This window comes from Ranitomeya variabilis, chromosome 3 (assembly GCF_051348905.1).
Source record: "Ranitomeya variabilis isolate aRanVar5 chromosome 3, aRanVar5.hap1, whole genome shotgun sequence".
Classification (NCBI taxonomy): Eukaryota; Metazoa; Chordata; class Amphibia; order Anura; family Dendrobatidae; genus Ranitomeya; species Ranitomeya variabilis.
Genome location: NC_135234.1, coordinates 87,208,702 through 87,225,856, shown reverse-complemented (window position 1 = coordinate 87,225,856; position 17,155 = coordinate 87,208,702). Strand labels below are relative to the sequence as shown.

Sequence of the window (17,155 nt, the reverse complement as noted above, 5' to 3'; positions counted from 1 at the left end):
GAATCATACCACTGCAAATCTACCAAGACCCAGCCGTCCCTCTAAACTTTCATCTCAGACAAGGAGAAGACTGATCAGAGAGGCAGCCAAAAGGCCCATGATCACTCTGGATGAACTGCAGAGATCTACAGCTGAGGTGGGACAGTCTGTCCATAGGTCAACAATCTGTTGTACACTGCACAAATCTGGCCTTTATGGAAGAGTGGCAATAAGAAAGCAATTTGTCAAAGATATCCATAAAAAGTGTCGTTTAAAGTTTGCAACAAGCCACCTGAGAGACACACCAAACATGTGGAAGAAGGTGCTCTGGTCAGATGAAACCAAAATTGAACTTTTTGGCAACAATGCCAAACGATATGTTTGGCGTAGAGGCAACACAGGTCATCACCCTGAACACACCATCCCCACTGTCAAACATGATGGTGGCAGCATCATGGTTTGGGCCTGCTTTTCTTCAGGGAAGATGGTTAAAATTGATAGGAAGATGGATGGAGCCAAATACATGACCATTCTTGAAGAAAACCTGTTGGAGTCTGCAAAAGACCGGAGACTGGGACAGAGATTTGTCTTCCAGCAAGACAATGATCCTAAACATAAAGCAAAATCTACAATGGAATGGTTCACAAATAAACGTATCCAGGTGTTAGAATGGCCAAGTCAAAGTCCAGACCTCAATCCAATCGAGAATCTGTGGAAAGAGCTGAAAACTGCTGTTCACAAACGATCTCCATCAAACCTCACTGAGCTCAAGCTGTTTGCCAAGAATTTCAGTCTCTCGATGAACAAAACTGATAGAGACATACCCTAAGCGACTTTCAGCTGTAATCGCAGCAAAAGGTGGCGCAACAAAGTATTAAGTCAAAGGGGCCGAATAATATTGCACGCCCCACTTTTCAGTTTTTGAATTTCCACAAACATTTAAAATAATCAATACATTTTGTTCAACTTCACAATTGTGTTCCACTTGTTGTTGATTCTTCACGAAAACTTTACATTTGGTATCTTTATGTTTGAAGCATGTGGGAAAAGGTTGAAAAGTTCTAGGGAGCCGAATACTTTCGCAAGCCACTGTACAGGTACAGTTGTTCAGGTTTCTTCTTTCCGGACTGGTACTTTCTATAGTTTACTTCTCCCACCTTCCCCCGTATCCCATATGGCCCTTGCCACTAGGCCATGAGTTTACTCTCTGTGGTGGGCACTAGTACCAACACCTGGTCCCCTTCTTTAAAGGTCCTGACCATGGCTCTTATTATACGTGCGGCTCTGCGCGGCCTGGGCATCCATCAGATGCTCCTTCACTATGGACCTTACTGTCGCAATCCGGTCCTGCATGCTTCACACGTGCTCTATCACAATCCTTAGCTACGTCGAACAGCCCCCTCGGATGCCTACCATACAATAGCTCAAAAAGAGAGAAACCTGCGGACACCTGTGGATCCTCGTGGATAGCGAACATTAGATAGGGCAATAAAGTCTCAATCTCTCCCGTCCTTGGAGACTACCTTTTTAAGCACAGTTTTAAGGGTTTTATTAAATCTCTCTACTAATCCGTCGGTTTGTTGGTGGTACACCGACTTGTGTAGCTTTTTGGTCTGTAGCAGCTTACATAGTTCCTTGATCACCTTGGACATAAAATGAGTCCCCTGATCTCCTTTAGCAGCTGAAGGTGACAAAACATGGCAAACAGCTTGTGGGCTATTAGTTTTGCCGAGGTGTGTGGCGGAGAGGTATCGCCTCTGGGTACCGCGTGTTGTAGTCCACCTCGACCAAATATGTTGATGGCCACGGGTGGATTTCACTATAGGCTCATCAGATCCATTGCTATCCACTCAAATGGTACCTCTATAATGGGTAGAGGCACCATCGGACTCTGGAAATGCGCAGTGGGTGTGGCAAGTTGGCACTCAGGACAGGACTCACAATACCTCTAGACCTCAGCATAAATCCCAGGCCCAAAAAAACTCTGCAGTATGCACTCCTGCATATTTTTGGCCCCCAAGTGCCCTCCCAGCATGTGGGTGTGAGCCATTTCGATCACCGCCCAACGGTAGGATTTGGGCACTACCAGTTGTTCCACCACTTCATTTCGGATTTTATCCACCTTGTATAACAAATCCCGGTGGATAGCTATGAGGGGGGAAACTGCCTCGACACCTGGTTGCTGAGCCACTCCTTTTATTTCCATCACCCTTTCTCGTGCACGGGCCAGAGTGGGATTCTGGAGCTCAGCTGTCCCGAACTTACCAGGGGACACTTCCAGCTCGGTGGGATCTCCTCGACCTGTCCTGCCAGTACCTCTAGGGGAACATATTGGGGTTACACTCTGTCCCTAGGTTGGCGACCCCTACCGCAGGTATCCATGACTCGGGATATTCGAGTTCCACGCCCGGAATAACATTTACCCTGGGAGGTTTAACCCTCGTCTCCCACAGGGATCAGAAAAGGGGCAAGTCTCTTCCCACCACATTCCCATATGGAAGGGTTTTCAACACTCCCACCACATGTTTTATTTCTCACACAGTGTGGAAAAAGTAATCTCCGCGGTCGGGTACTCTCGGAGTTCCCCATGTGTACACACCACCCCCACTTTCCATCCATTGGGGTTGTCACCGGCAACAAGGGACCCATTTACTAGAGTCACTAAGCTCCGCGAGTTCCAAAAGAGCCTCCGTTTAGTACCCTTTGACGAGTACCTGGCACAGTTGGGATTCACTGTAGGCAGTGCCTGTAGTTCCAGTGCAGACTGGATGGGCGTACATAGAGACTCTGCAAATAAACCCGCAGTCCATAAGTTCAGCCGTCAGGGGGCAGTTGGCAGCCATATGTCCGGGCCCTTGGTACCACCAACAGTTGATAGCTGCCACATGACTAGACCTTGGGGCCGATTTGGGGGAAACGGGTCTGTTGTCACTCTCACTTCGGGATACCCCCTCAGTATGGGCTCTGTCCTGATTTGCCCCAGTGGAGGGTCGTGGACTTTTCCCAGGCTTTTGGGCTGGTGGGGCCCAACCTGACAGCTGAAGTGGAGCAGTGTCTCATATAACGTCCTGAGTGGCCGTATACCGCTCTATCAGTCCCACCATCTGATCCAGAGAGCCTGGGTCCCCTTGCCCCACCCAACGCTGTATGGCTGCTGGCATTGCCCTCACCAGCTGGTCGACCAACACCTTCTCTACCATCGGGAATGGGGTTAAGGTCTGGCTGAAGCCATTATTTTACCAGTTGCAACAAGTTGTGGGCCAAGCCTCCACAAAGGACCATTGGAATACCCGTTGTGCACGTACGGTACATAGGTTTTAACCCCCAGTCAGGCAAGGATCTCACCTTTCAGCTTCCCATAGCCCAGGACGTCGTCCCAACTGAGTTCCAAGTAGGCTTTCTGGGCATCACCTGTCGGGAAGGAGGCCACCACTTCAGCCCAATGAGAACGCGGCAAGCTCTCCCACTCTGCTGTGCGCTCAAACACTGTAAGGAACACCTCCACATCGTCATCAGGACTCATCTTCCTCAGTGCTGACCAGACCTTGTACCGGACCTCAGAATGGATTGGGGTCACGGGTGAGGGAGCTTCTCGCAGGGCCGCAATCTGTTGCAGGATCAAACAGTTGGTCTGCTGCTTCTTGTACAACTCCTGCTGCTGCCGCTGACTAAGGACCAATTGCTTCAGTAGCTCCTCCATTTTGTCGGCAGGCTTGGGCTGCAGCATTGCAGTCCTAATAACCATCATGCAGTGGGCTTTGGGTATGCCTCAGTTCACACCCGCATTCTCCAACCATATGTAGTGCAGTGGGGTTTGTGTAGTGTGACAGACAGGCAGTGACCCAGGAAAGTTCAAAACAAACATGTTCTTGTTGCAGTGACTTACAAACTGAAATTTCGATTCTCTTCCTTTTTACAGTGCTTACCAATCGACTTAATAAATGTTTTATTTTTGACAGATTTTACTGTTACAGACATGGCAATACCAATTATGTATTTTTTTTTTACATTTCTTTATTTTTAACTGGGAAAAAGGGGTTGATTTGAATTTTTTTTATAGTTTTAAAAACATTTTTTTGCTTTTCAGTTTATTTTCTAGTCCCCTTAGGTGCGTGAAGCTGTGTGATCATTTAATCAATTCTAATATACACAACAATACCATAGTGTTACTGTATATAGTAAAAATTACATCTCCTTTGATGCCACAAGTTGGACGTCACAGGAGAACTCACATGACAGGAACAGGGGTCTTAAGCTAACCCACAGCTCTAATAATAACCCATCAGCTCCGTGCAATCATGTCGTTGGAGGGTATGGGGGTATTCGATCGTCTCTTGAAGGCACCAAAACAGCAACATTTAGATGACCTGAACTAGCTGAATACACTATGACTACCTTTACTGTAAGCATATACCGTAAATGTGTCATATCTCTGATACATGGTTCTGAAATGCTTGCGTTTCTTTGTTTAATACATTTTATCTGTGTTTTTTATGTAATTTGGTAGTGTGCTGACATATTGGACAAGAATTGAGCAATAAGAAACAAAACTTAAGCTGACATCTGTACAGATGGATTCTGCTTTGAAGTTACTATGCTACAACAAGCCTATTGTTCAGATTTACAAGAAGTCAAGGGATAAGACTGTAAGGAAACAATATGGATGCCTAAAGGGACAATTTTCTGTTTTACTTCGAAGTGAACATTTTTACAAAGGTAATGTCTGTAGTCCTTGCCTACATGGATAATCCTGTTGAACATGATAGGTTATTGTCAAAATGACATTGACAATGTCTTTGAACAGTCTAGGAGAACAGTGGAAGCACATTTTCATTGGGTAATATACCACTTATATCACAGGTACCCCGAATAGTCCTCTTGGACCTGAATTAGGCATCTCCACTTTTTGCTTGGCATGGGCAGCATTTCTTGTGCCAGCATTTCAGCACTGTGTGAAAACGGCCCACTTCACCCACAGCAATGATTTTGTGCTGACAAAGGAAATGTTGTATCAAACACGATCTAGAAGTGGAAACCCTTGGCCAGAGGAGATTAGTGAAAATTGGGCCAATTATGATGATGTTGAAACACAGACGCCTCTGCCCCCCATCCCTGACAGAGATGCAGACACCCTCACCGCCATGGACCTGTACCTTCCTCTCCTTCTCCTGCCGTCCTTGCTATGGCTCTGCGTCTCTGCACCCTGCCTCCCTCTCCCAGCAGAGACGCTGACATACTCACCGGAGAAGTCCCGCACCTCGTCCTCATCCTTCTGTGGCTGCTCGGGGTCTGCACATGGCTCACGGATGCCCGAGAGCTTTGCTTAGGGTGCGTGTGTGGTTGCGGCATCTTAAAGGGACAGCGCACATCATCGTAAAGTGTCTCCAGCCAATAACTGGGTAACATATATTATTTAAGGCACCTCCACCAGGTGGGAGGTGCCCGTGCAACATTTTTGAGTTTGTTTCATAACACTCATGTTAGTCCTCAGCACCTAGTGCTCATATTCCTGTACACCTGCCTGTCTACCAGCTGTGCCTGCCTATCAGCCGTGCCCGCCTGCCTGCCTATCGGCCGTGCCTGCCTACTAGCCATGCCCGCCTGTGCTTGCCAAGTCTACCATCGCTGGCCTTCCTGCTCCCAGTCCCTTGGGGTCAGCTGCCATCTACCTGAGGTCAGTCCTGGAGTAACACCTGGTCCTGCCTCCTCTGTTTCTCCTCGGATCGTGGTATCATCAGCTGCCAGGCTCTAGGCTCTCTTCGGATCACGGCACAGTGGTTCTACCACCCAGTCCGTTACAGAATTGTATTAATAAGTTGAATTACTTATTTTCTAAGCTCATTTAATGACTGTCTTTTTCATTTTTATTTCATAAATCAATAATGCAAATGAAAATAAGTAACTTTGCAATAAATCTTATCATAGAAATCTTCTTTCACTTCCTGGATTCATCTTTCATTCTCAATTCATGGATAAAATCTGTGTTCAGTGGAGTTGGTGCTTTTAAAATTCTAAGGAGAGGGGAGGGGAAGAGGAGGAGCTAGAGGTGTATTAATTGAATACAGATTTTACTGTCAATTGAGAATAAATGATCGGTCTTGGTGGAGAAAGAAGCAGATTTCTGTAATAAGATATATTACAAAGTTTCTTCCTTTTAGGTTTACTATTAGTTTATGGAAAAAAAAATCAGTCGACATTTAGTCTTTTAGGATATACAAGTGCTTCTCGCTAAATTAGAATATCATCAAAAAGTTATTTTTTTTCAAATTCGTCAACATACAAAGTGAAACTCATATATTATATAGAGTCATTACAAACAAAGTGATGAATTTATTTCTGTTAATGTTGACGATTATGGCTTACAACCAATGAAAAGCCAAAAGTCATTATCTCAGTAAATTTGACAAAAAACACCTGCAAAGGCTTCCTCAATGTTTAAAAAGGTCCCTTAGTCTATTTCAATAGGCTCCACAATAATGGGGAAGACTGCTGACTTGACAGATGTCCAGAAGGCAGTCATTAATACACTCCACAAGGAGAGTAAGCCACAACAGGTCATTGCTAAAGAAGCTGGCTGTTCACAGAGTGCTGTATCCAAGCATATTAATGGAAAGTTGAGTGGAAGGAAAAAGTGTGTTAGAAAAAGGTGCACAAGCAACCAGGATAACTGCAGCCATGACAGGATTGTTGAGGCCTTTCAAAAATTTTGGGGAGATTCACAAGCAGTACACATGGACATGGGCTACATGTGTCGCATTCCTTGTGTAAAGCCACTCATGACGAATAGACAACGCCAGAAGAGTCTTACCTGGGCCAAGGAGAAAAAGAACTGGACTGTTGCTCAGTGATCCAAGATGTTGTTTTCAGATGAAAGTAAAGTTTGCATTTCATTTGGCAATTAAGATCCCAGAGTCTGGAGGAAGAGTGGAGAGGCCACAATCCAAGCTGCTTGAGGTATAGTGGGAAGTTTCCACAATCAGTGATGGTTTGGGGAGCCATGTGATCTGCCAAAAGTACAATTACCTTGTTTAAAAACAATAGTATCACTGTGTTTGATTGGGCAGCAAACTCACCTGACCTTAACCCCATATAGAATCTATGGGTTATTGTCAAGAGGAAGATGAGACACCAGACCCAACAATGCAGACGAGCTGAAGGCTGCTATCAAAGCTACCTGGGCTTCCATAACACCTCAGCAGTGCCACAGGCTGATCGTCTCCATGCCACGCTGCATTGATGCAGTAATTAATGCAAAAGGAGCCCCGACCAAGTACTGAATGCATTTACTGAACATACATTTCAGTAGGCCAACATTTCAGATTTTAAAATAATTTTTCAAGCTGGTGTTAAAAAGTATTCTAATTTACTGAGATAATGACGTTTATGTTATCATTGGCTGTAAGTCATAATCATCAACAGTAACAGAAAAAAAACACTTGAAATAGATCACTCTGTTTGTAGTGACTCTATATCATATGAGTTTCACTTTTTGTATTGAAGAACTGAAATAAATTAACTTTTTGATGATATTATAACTTAGTGAGAAGCACTTGTATACTGTATATTTTTCTAATTATATGCCCCCTTTAACCCCTTAAAGGGGTTGTCTGGCCTTAGGCTGCAAGTCTGCAGTCACTGAAGCCAGGTAGCTGTACCCTATACTTTGAGTAAAAATATAACTTACTACAGATGAGCGGATCAATTTGCGGGACTCCAGTCCAGCATCCAGATAAGTGTTACATGGTGGCTAGACAGGTGGCCCGCAAATCGCTTTTGATTAGTCAGTGCTGGTTCAATGTCATCTTTGTGTCATGTCGTACAGATAACAGTGCGCCAGCCTTGACAAATCAAATGGCGCGCCGAGCTCGCCAGAAGGTAAGAGGTCTGTGGGCCTCCCATATAGACTCCACGTACCACGGACCTGAAAGCTGACCCGCAAATTGATCTGCTCATCTGTAATTACATCTTTATAACAAATCCTTTAACTTTCTCTACATTATAAATATTACTTTATGGATAAATAAATTAATGTGTAGAAAATGCTAGATAATAATAAGAAGTGTATGCCATTATTTGTACTGTCATTTTTTTTTCTAGACAGCCATAGTAATTATCAGGCCACTCATATCCCTAAATAGCAGACGAGACAGGCTTGGCGTTTTTGTCTACATTGAGCGCTAGTCAATATTGCATTGGTGAAGGGGCCGACTGCTATTAGATGCTGCAATATTTTCCTTATAGAACGGAACAATGCACTGGCCCATATACTGACAGTGGTCAGTGTTCTGCTGCTAGGCACATGGATAGCACACTGACTGTCTGAACAACGGCTTAGATTGAGAATTAGTTTTATCCAAAATGAAACGCGTTTTCACAATCTGATGTAAGTTTGGTTTGTCTACCACTAGGTTCCTCATTTCTTTCAAATTTCACATTCACAAACAATTTGGAAGCAGAAGTTGAAGGAACGGTGTTCATTCCTTTAGGTTGCTAAACCTCTTTTTTAAGTACATTTTTTTCTTTAAAAAATTTTGGAGTAATTACTTCATGTGCGATTTTTTGCTTCCATTTTCAGTTTATCTTTCCATGCTAAAAATGTTAAATTGTGACGAGGTTTCTGTGCTTGGCTTTTTCTAGTAAATTCTTCAAAATGAAACTTCTTTGATCAACGATAACTCAAGAAGCAGCGATGACACCGGAAGTCAATAGGAGAATAGCTATGAGCAAGTCAACAATGAAATCAATGGACAAAGTCTTCAAATCAAGGAACATTTCACTGGTAACGTAGACATGGCTCGTACATACTTTGGTCTTTTCTGTGGTAACATACGGGTGCAAATCCTGGACGATAAAGAAACAAGACAGAAGAATCAACGCCTTCAAAATGTGGAGCTGGAGAAGGAGGTTATCAATCATGGATGGCAAGAAGAACAAATAAATGAATTATGGAACAAATCAAGCCAGACATGTCACTTGAAGCAAGGATCATCAAGCTACTTTTTCCTACCGTATTTTCCGGCATATAAGACCACTTTTTAACCCCTGAAAATCATCTCAAAAGTTGGGGGTCATCTTATACGCCGGGTACGGTGTATGCAGGGGCGGTCCTGTATGGTTCCCAGGGTCTGGAGGAGAGGAGACTCTCCTTCAGGCCCTGGGATCCATATTCATGTAAAAAAAAGAATAAAAACAAAAAATATGGGATATACTTACCCTCCGACGGCCCCCGGCTCTCAGCGGTGCAAGTGGCGGCCTCCTAAGGATGCATTGAGCGAAGGACCTTCGATGACATCATGGTCCCTTTATGAGGTTATAATTCTGAAACGCTTCAATGGATCCTGATGATTCTGACAGTGTTTTCTCGTGACATACTGTACTTCATGTTCTTGGTAAAATTTCTTTGATATTACCTGCGTTTATTTGTGAAAAAAACTGATATTTGGCGAAAATTGTGAAAATTTTGCAATTTTCCAACTTTAAATTTTTATGTCCTTAAATCATAGAGATATATCACACAAAATACTTAATAAGTAACATTTCCCACATGTCTACTTTACATCAGCACAATTTTGGAACCAACATTTTTTTTTGTTAGGGAGTTATAAGAGTTAAAAGTTGACCAGCAATTTCTCATTTTTACAACACCATTTTTTTTTAAGGACCACATCATATTTGAAGTCATTTTGAGGGGTCTATATGACAGAAAATAACCAAGTGTGACACGATTCTAAAAACTGCAAACCTCAAGGTGCTCAAAACCACATTCAAGAAGTTTATTAACCCTTCAGTTGTTTAACAGGAATTTTTGGAATGTTTTTAAAAAAATGAACATTTAACTTTTTTTCACAAAAAATTTACTTCGGCTCCAATTTGTTTTATTTTACCAAGGGTAATAGGAGAAAATGGACCTAAACAGTTGTTGTACAATTTGTCCTGAGTATGCCGATACCCCATATATGGGTGTAAACCACTGTTTGGACGCATGGCAGAGCTCGGAAGGGAAGGAGCACCGTTTGACTTTTCAATGCAAAATTGACTGGAATTGAGATGGGACACCATGTTGCGTTTGGAGAGCCCCTGATGTTCCTAAACATTAAAACCCCACAAGTGACACCATTTTGGAAAGTAGACCCCCTAAGGAACTTATGTAGATGTGCAGTGAGCACTTTGACCCACCAAGTGCTTCACAGAAGTTTATAATGCAGAGCCGTAAAAATGAAAAATCATATTTTTTCACAAAAATGATCTTTTCGGCCCCAATTGTTTATTTTCCCAAGGGTAAGAGAAGTGATTGGACCCCAAAAGTTGTTGTGCAATTTGTCCTGAGTATGCCGATACCCCATATGTGGGGGTAAACCACTGTTTGGGTGCATGGCAGAGCTCGGAGGGAAGGAGCGCCGTTTGACTTTTCAATGCAAAATTGACTGGAATTGAGATGGGACGCCATGTTGCATTTGGAGAGCCCCTGATGTGCCTAACATTGAAACCCCCCACAAGTGACACCATTTTGGAAAGTAGACCCCCTAAGGAACTTATCTAGATGTGATATGAAAGCTTTGAACCCCCAAGTGTTTCACTACATTTTATAACGCAGAGCCGTGAAAATAAAAATCATTTTTTTTCACAAAAATTATTTTTTAGCCCCCAGTTTTGTATTTTCCCAAGGGTAAAAGGAGACATTGGATGGCAAAAGTTGTTGTCCAATTTGTCCTGAGTACGCTGATACCCCATATGTGGGGGGGAACCACCGTTTGGGCGCATGGCAGAGCTCGGAAGGGAAGGAGCGCCGTTTGGAATGCAGACTTAGATGGATTGGTCTGCAGGCGTCACATTGCATTTGCAGAGCCCCTGATGTACCTAAACAGTAGAAACCCCCCATAAGTGACCCCCATATTGGAAACTAGACCCCCCAAGGAACTTATCTAGATGTGTTATGAGAACTTTGAACCCCCAAGTGTTTCACTACAGTTTATAACGCAGAGCCGTGAAAATAAAAAATCATTTTTTTTCCACAAAAATTATTTTTAGCCCTCAGTTTTGTATTTTCCCAAGGGTAAAAGGAGAAATTGAACCCCAAACGTTGTTGTCCAATTTGTCCTGAGTACGCTGATACCCCATATGTGGGGGGAACCACCGTTTGGGCACATGGCAGAGCTCGGAAGGGAAGGAGCGTCATTTGGAATGCAGAATTAGATGGATTGGTCTGCAGGCGTCACATTGCATTGGCAGAGCCCCTGATATACCTAAACAGTAGAAACCCCCAAGAAGTGACCCCATATTGGAAACTAGACCCCCCCAAGGAACTTATCTAGATGTGTCGTGAGAACTTTGAACCCCCACGTGTTTCACTACAGTTTATAACTGTAACAACTCTGCTGGCATCACGGCATGGCCTCACATCTCTCACACTATCTTACCCACTGCTCCAGGCCATGATGTGGTTTCTGTTTTATGCCAGCTCCATGTTCTGTGTCTCTGCTCTCTGCATGCTTCCTGGCTGTGTGTATAGGGGGGCGGCGCCTGAACTCTCTGGTTCTTATAGCTATCAGGTGCATCTGTCTAATCTGTTCCTGACCAATTACCAAGAGGCCTCCAGTATATAGTGCAGCTCCACCCAGTGTTCTGGGCCTGTGCAATGTGTTAGCTCAGTTAGTGTTTTGCTTCTGAGTTTGCCAGGTCTTGCTGTGAGTTACTCCCTCTCTGGAGGCTTTTCTCTGTGCTATTGCCTTGATCTTGTTGTCCGCCCTCCAGGAGGCAGAATATCCTGGTCCCTGTGTCTTTGTCCTTGTTTCTTGTCTTGTTCCATTCCCTTGTATGAACTTAGTCTTATCCCGGTCTCCTTGTCTGTGGCTTCCTTCCCTGCTGTGTTTTTCCTTGTGTTCTCAGTCTGCTTACACTCCGCACTCTTGCGGCTCTGCCTGCTCTGTACCTTTGTGGCTTTACCTCTGCTCCGCACTCCTGCGGTTCTGCTCCTCTCTACTCTGCTTAGCTTCTGCAGCTGCCGTTATCTCTTGCTGCAGCTCCTTGCCACATTCCTTGTGGCTCCGCTCTGCTTGGCTGCAGAAACCTTTCGCTGCAGCTCCTCTCCGTATTCCTTGCGGTTCTGCTCTGCTTAGCTTTTGTTGCTACACAATCTCTTGCTGCTCTACCATTCCTATCCGCAGCCTTGCGGTTCTCTTCCTGTGTGAACAGGTCCCAACCTGTTCCTTCATTCTCCTTTCCTTCTGGCTTGTTTCCATACCTACTTCTCCTGTGTGAACAGGCCCCAACCTGTTCCTTCATACCTTATTCCCTTCTGCTTGTTTCCTTTCCTGCACCTCCTGTGTGAACAGGTCCCTACCTGTTCCTTCATATTTCATATCTGTTCCTGCACCTCCTGTGTGAACAGGTCCCTACCTGTTCCTCCACACTACATATCCAAACCCGCACCTCCAGTGTGAACAGGTCCCTACCTGTTCCTTCATAAACCTCATCAACCAGTCCTGTGTTCTCTGCCATGCCTTCCAATCCAGTGTTCCTGCCAGTCCTGTGTTTCCTGCCATGCCTTCCAGTCCTGTGTTTACTGCCGTGCCTTCCAGTCCTGTGTTCCTGCCGTCCTAGCCAGTCCTGTGTTCCTAGCCAGCCCTGTGTTCCTGCCAGCCCTGTGTTCCTGCCAGCCCTGTGTTCCTGCCAGCCCTGTGTTCCTGCCAGCCCTGTGTTCTTGCCAGCCCTGTGTTCCTAGCCAGTCCTGTGTTCTTTGCCGTGTCTCTGCCAGCTCAGTGTCTCAGCCGTGCCAGCCTACTCATCTGAGTTACAGCCGTGCTCTTCTGCCAGTCCTGCCTGATGCCTGCACCAATCCTGGTGTTCCTGTCTCCCAAGTGGGATCAGCAGCCACAGCCAGACACCACCCTGGAGTAGCACCTGGCAGCTGCCTGCTGCACAAGCCTGACCTCACCATCAGAGGCTCCAGTGAAAACCCAAGCAGCTGTCATAGTCACGCCCCTTCCAGGGTAGTCTGGTTTGTGGCACAGTGGGGCCACAACCCCCCCGAGCTCACGCCTACCAGTCAGGGCGTGAGCGTGACAATAACGCAAAGCTGTGAAACTAAAAAAATCTTTTTTTCCCAGAAAAAGGGTTTTTTAGCCTCCCAAATTTTTATTTTCCCAAGGGTGACAAGAGAAATTCGACCCCAAAAGTTGTTGTCCAATTTGTCCTGAGTACGCTGATACCCCATATGTTGGGGTAAACTCCTGTTTGGGTGCACGGGAGAGCTCGGAAGAGAAGGAGCACAGTTTTACTTTTTCAACACAGAACTTTAGCCCCAACCATAACTGTAGCCCTAGCCCCAACCCTAACCCTAGCCCCAACCCTAACCCTGCCCTAAACCTAGCCCAAACCCTAACCCTAGCCCCAACCATAACCCTAGCCCCAACCCTAGCCTTAACCCTAGCCCCAACCCTAACCCTAACCATAGCCCCAACCCTAACCCTAGCCCCAACCCTAACCCTAGCCCCAACCCTAGCCCTAACCCTAGCCCTAACCCTAACCCTAATGGGAAAATGGAAATAAATACATTTTTTTTATTTTATTACTTTTCCCTAACTAAGGGAGTGATGAAGGGGGGTTTGATTTACTTTTATAGCGGGTTTTTTAGCGGATTTTTATGATTGGCAGCTGTCACACACTAAAAGACGCTTTTTATTGCAAAAAATAGTTTTTGCGTCTCCACATTTTGAGAGCTATAATTTTTCCATATTTTGATCCACAGAGTCATTTGAGGTCTTGTTTTTTGCGGGACAAGTTGATGTTTTTATTGATACCATTTTCGGGCACGTGACATTTTTTGATCGCTTTTTATTCCGATTTTTGTGAGGCAGAATGACCAAAAACCAGCTATTCATTAATTTTTTTTGGGGGGGGGCGTTTATACCGTTCCACGTTTGGTAAAATTGATAAAGCAGTTTTATTCGTCGGGTCAGTACGATTACAGCGATACCTCATTTATATCATTTTTTTATGTTTTGGCACTTTTATACGATAAAAACTATTTTATAGAAAAAATAATTATTTTGGCATCGCTTTATTCTGAGGACTATAACGTTTTTATTTTTTCGCTGATGATGCTATATGGCAGGTAGTTTTTTGTGGGACAAGATGACGTTTTCAGCGGTACCATGGTTATTTATATCCGTTTTTCTGATCGCGTGTTATTCCACTTTTTGTTCGGTGGTATGATAACAAAGCGTTGTTTTTTGCCTCGTTTTTTTTTTTTTACGTTGTTCACTGAAGGGGTTAAATAGTGGAACAGTTTTATAGGTCGGGTCGTTACGGACACGGCGATACTAAATATGTGTGGTTTTATTGTTTTTTTATTTAGATAAAGAAATGTATTTATGGGAACAATATATATATATATATTTTTTTTTTTATTTAGGATTTTTTTTTTTTTACACATGTGAATATTTTTTTTGGTACTTTATAACATTGCCCCGGGGGGGACATCACACTATAGTGTCAGATCGCTGATCTGACACTTTGCACAGCACTATGTAAGATCAGCGATCTGACAGGCCGGGCCGCAGGCTTACCAGCGCTTGTTCTGAGCAGGCGCTTGTAAGCCACCTCCCTGCAGGACCCAGAAGCAGCCCCGCGGCCATTTTGGATACGGGACCTGCAGGGAGAAGGAGGTAGGAGACCCTCGGAGGAACGCGATCACATCGCGTTGCTCCGAGAGTCTCAGGTAAGCACGCTGGGAGCCCCTTCCCTGCGCGATGCTTCCTTATACCGCTGGAACACTGCGATCATCTTTGATCGCGGTGTGCCGGGGGTTAATGTGCCAGGGGCGGTCCGTGACCGCTCCTGGCACATAGTGTCGGATGTCAGCTGCGATAGTCAGCTGACACCCGGCGGCGATCGGCCTCGCTCCCCCTGTGAGCGCGGCCGATCGACTATGACGTACTATCCCCCCACTGGGAATTAAGTCCCAGGTCACCTCGACGGGATAGTACGTCATATGGGATTAAGGGGTTAACCAGTTAAATGCCGCTGTCAAGCTCTGACAGTGGCATTTAAATTGCACTTCCAGCCATTGGGCAAGAAATACGCACACCCCATCACGTGATCGAGGGTCACCGGTCTGTTGGCATGACAACTTGAGGTCTCCTGGAGACCTCTATGGTTGTCAGTGCCGTCTTGCTGTAAGCGCCACCCAGTGGATGGTGCTCATAGCAAGTCAGGAAATCTGCTATATAGAGGCGATCTGAACATCGCCTCTATGTAGTTGAGCCGATTGGGCTATGGCAGCTTCTAGTATCCTATGGAGACTATTGAAACATGACAAAAGTAAAAAAAAAAGTTTTTAAAAATCTATAAAAAATATAAAAGTTCAAATCACTCCCCTTTTGCCCCATTCAAAATAAAACAATAAAAATAAAATAAAAAATACACATATTTGATATTGCCGAATTCAGAATCGCCCGATCTATCAATAAAAAAAGGATTAACCTGATTGCTAAATGGTGTAGCGAGAAAAAAAGCCAAAATTACATTTTTCTGGTTGCCGCGACATTGCATTAAAATGCAATAATGGGCTATCAAAAGATCGTATCTGCACCAAAATGGTATCATTAAAATGTCAGCTCGGCACACATAAAATAAGCCCTCACCCAACCTGAGATTGCAAAAAAATGGAGATGCTACGGGTATAGGAAAATGGCTCATTTTTTTTCAACATTTGGAATTTTTTTTCACTACTTAGGTACAAAAAGAACCTAGACATGATTGGTGTCTATGAACTCGTAATGACCTGGAGAATCATAACGGCAGGTCAGTTTTAGCGTTTAGTGAACCTAGTAAAAAAGCCAAACAAAAAACAAGTGTGGAATTGCACTTTTTTTGCAATTTCACCGAACTTGGATTTTTTTCCCATTTTCTAGTACACGACATGGTATAACCAATGGTGTCATTCAAAAGTACAACTCTTCCCGCAAAAAACAAGCTCTCACACGGCCATATAGACAAAAAAAATAAAAAAGTTATGGCTCTGGGAAGAAGGGGAGCGAAAAACAAAAACGCAAAACCGAAAAAAGCTCAAGGAGTTAAAGGGAACCGGTCACCCCCAAAATCGAAGGTGAGCTAAGCCCACCAGCATCAGGGGCTTATCTACAGCATTCTGGAATGCTGTAGATAAGCCCCCGATGTAACCTGAAAGATGAGAAAAAGAGGTTACATTATACTCACCCAGGGGCGGTCCAGGTCCGGTTCTGGTCCGATGGGGTCGCGGTCCGGTCCGGGACCTCCCATCTTCTTACGATGACATCCTCTTCTTGTCTTCAGGCTGCAGCTCCGGTGCAGGCATACTTTGTCTGACCTGTTCAGGGCAGAGCAAAGTACTGCAGTGCGGAGGCGCCGGGAAAGGTCACAGAGGCCCAGCGCCTGCGCTCTGCAGTACTTTCTCGGCCCTCAACAGGGCAGACAAAGTACGCCTGCGCCGGAGCCGCAGTGTGAATACAAGAAGAGGACGTCATTGTATGAAGATGGGAGGCACGGACCGCGATGCCCATCGGACCAGAACCGGACCTGGACCGCCCCTGGGTGAGTATAATCTAACCTCTTTTTCTCATCTTTCAGGATACATCGGGGGCTTATCTACAGCATTCCAGAATACTGTAGATAAGCCCCTGATGCCGATGGGCTTACCTCATCATCGATTTTGGGGGTGACAGGTTCCCTTTAAGGGGTTAAGAAACAAACTAATGAAAATGGTCTGGACAAAAATTACGATACCCTTAACTTTGACAACAGCACAATGGTAGGAACAATGTAAAACTGATGTTGTGCACGCTAGTCTAAATGATCAGGACCACTGGAGAAAGATGTTCCTACTCATTAAGTGGCAAATGCTCCAAAGCTGCCACTAGCTGATACATAAAACTGTTGAACAAAATTATGTTGGTGGCAAGAAATGATGAAGAAAAAGACAACAAAGACACTTCAGGAAAAAACACCGTCCATGCGTAGTGTGCTTCAAAAACGTTGCCAGTATGGTGGCGTCTAAGAGACGCTGTGTGCACCTACCTTCGTAGGGTTAACGGTTTATAAAGGAGTCATTCTGTTATGCAAATAGCTTTTGTTTCTCAGTTCTATGCTAATTGAATGCCATTCTAAAAAGTCAATGTTTAGATCTTGCGTGAGATAA

General features: G+C 44.6%; 1 long non-coding RNA gene across 2 annotated transcripts in view; it reads left to right on the top strand.

Annotated features, from left to right (window-relative positions):
* LOC143815269 (uncharacterized) overlaps window positions 1-11,001 on the top strand; it is an 80,536-nt gene extending 69,535 nt beyond the window's left edge. For both annotated transcript variants that reach the window (XR_013223711.1, XR_013223710.1), the window contains 2 exons: window positions 4,487-4,695; window positions 8,617-11,001. This is a non-coding gene — a long non-coding RNA (uncharacterized LOC143815269). The remainder of the gene's footprint in view (window positions 1-4,486; window positions 4,696-8,616) is intronic.
* Window positions 11,002-17,155: the final 6,154 nt, after the last annotated feature.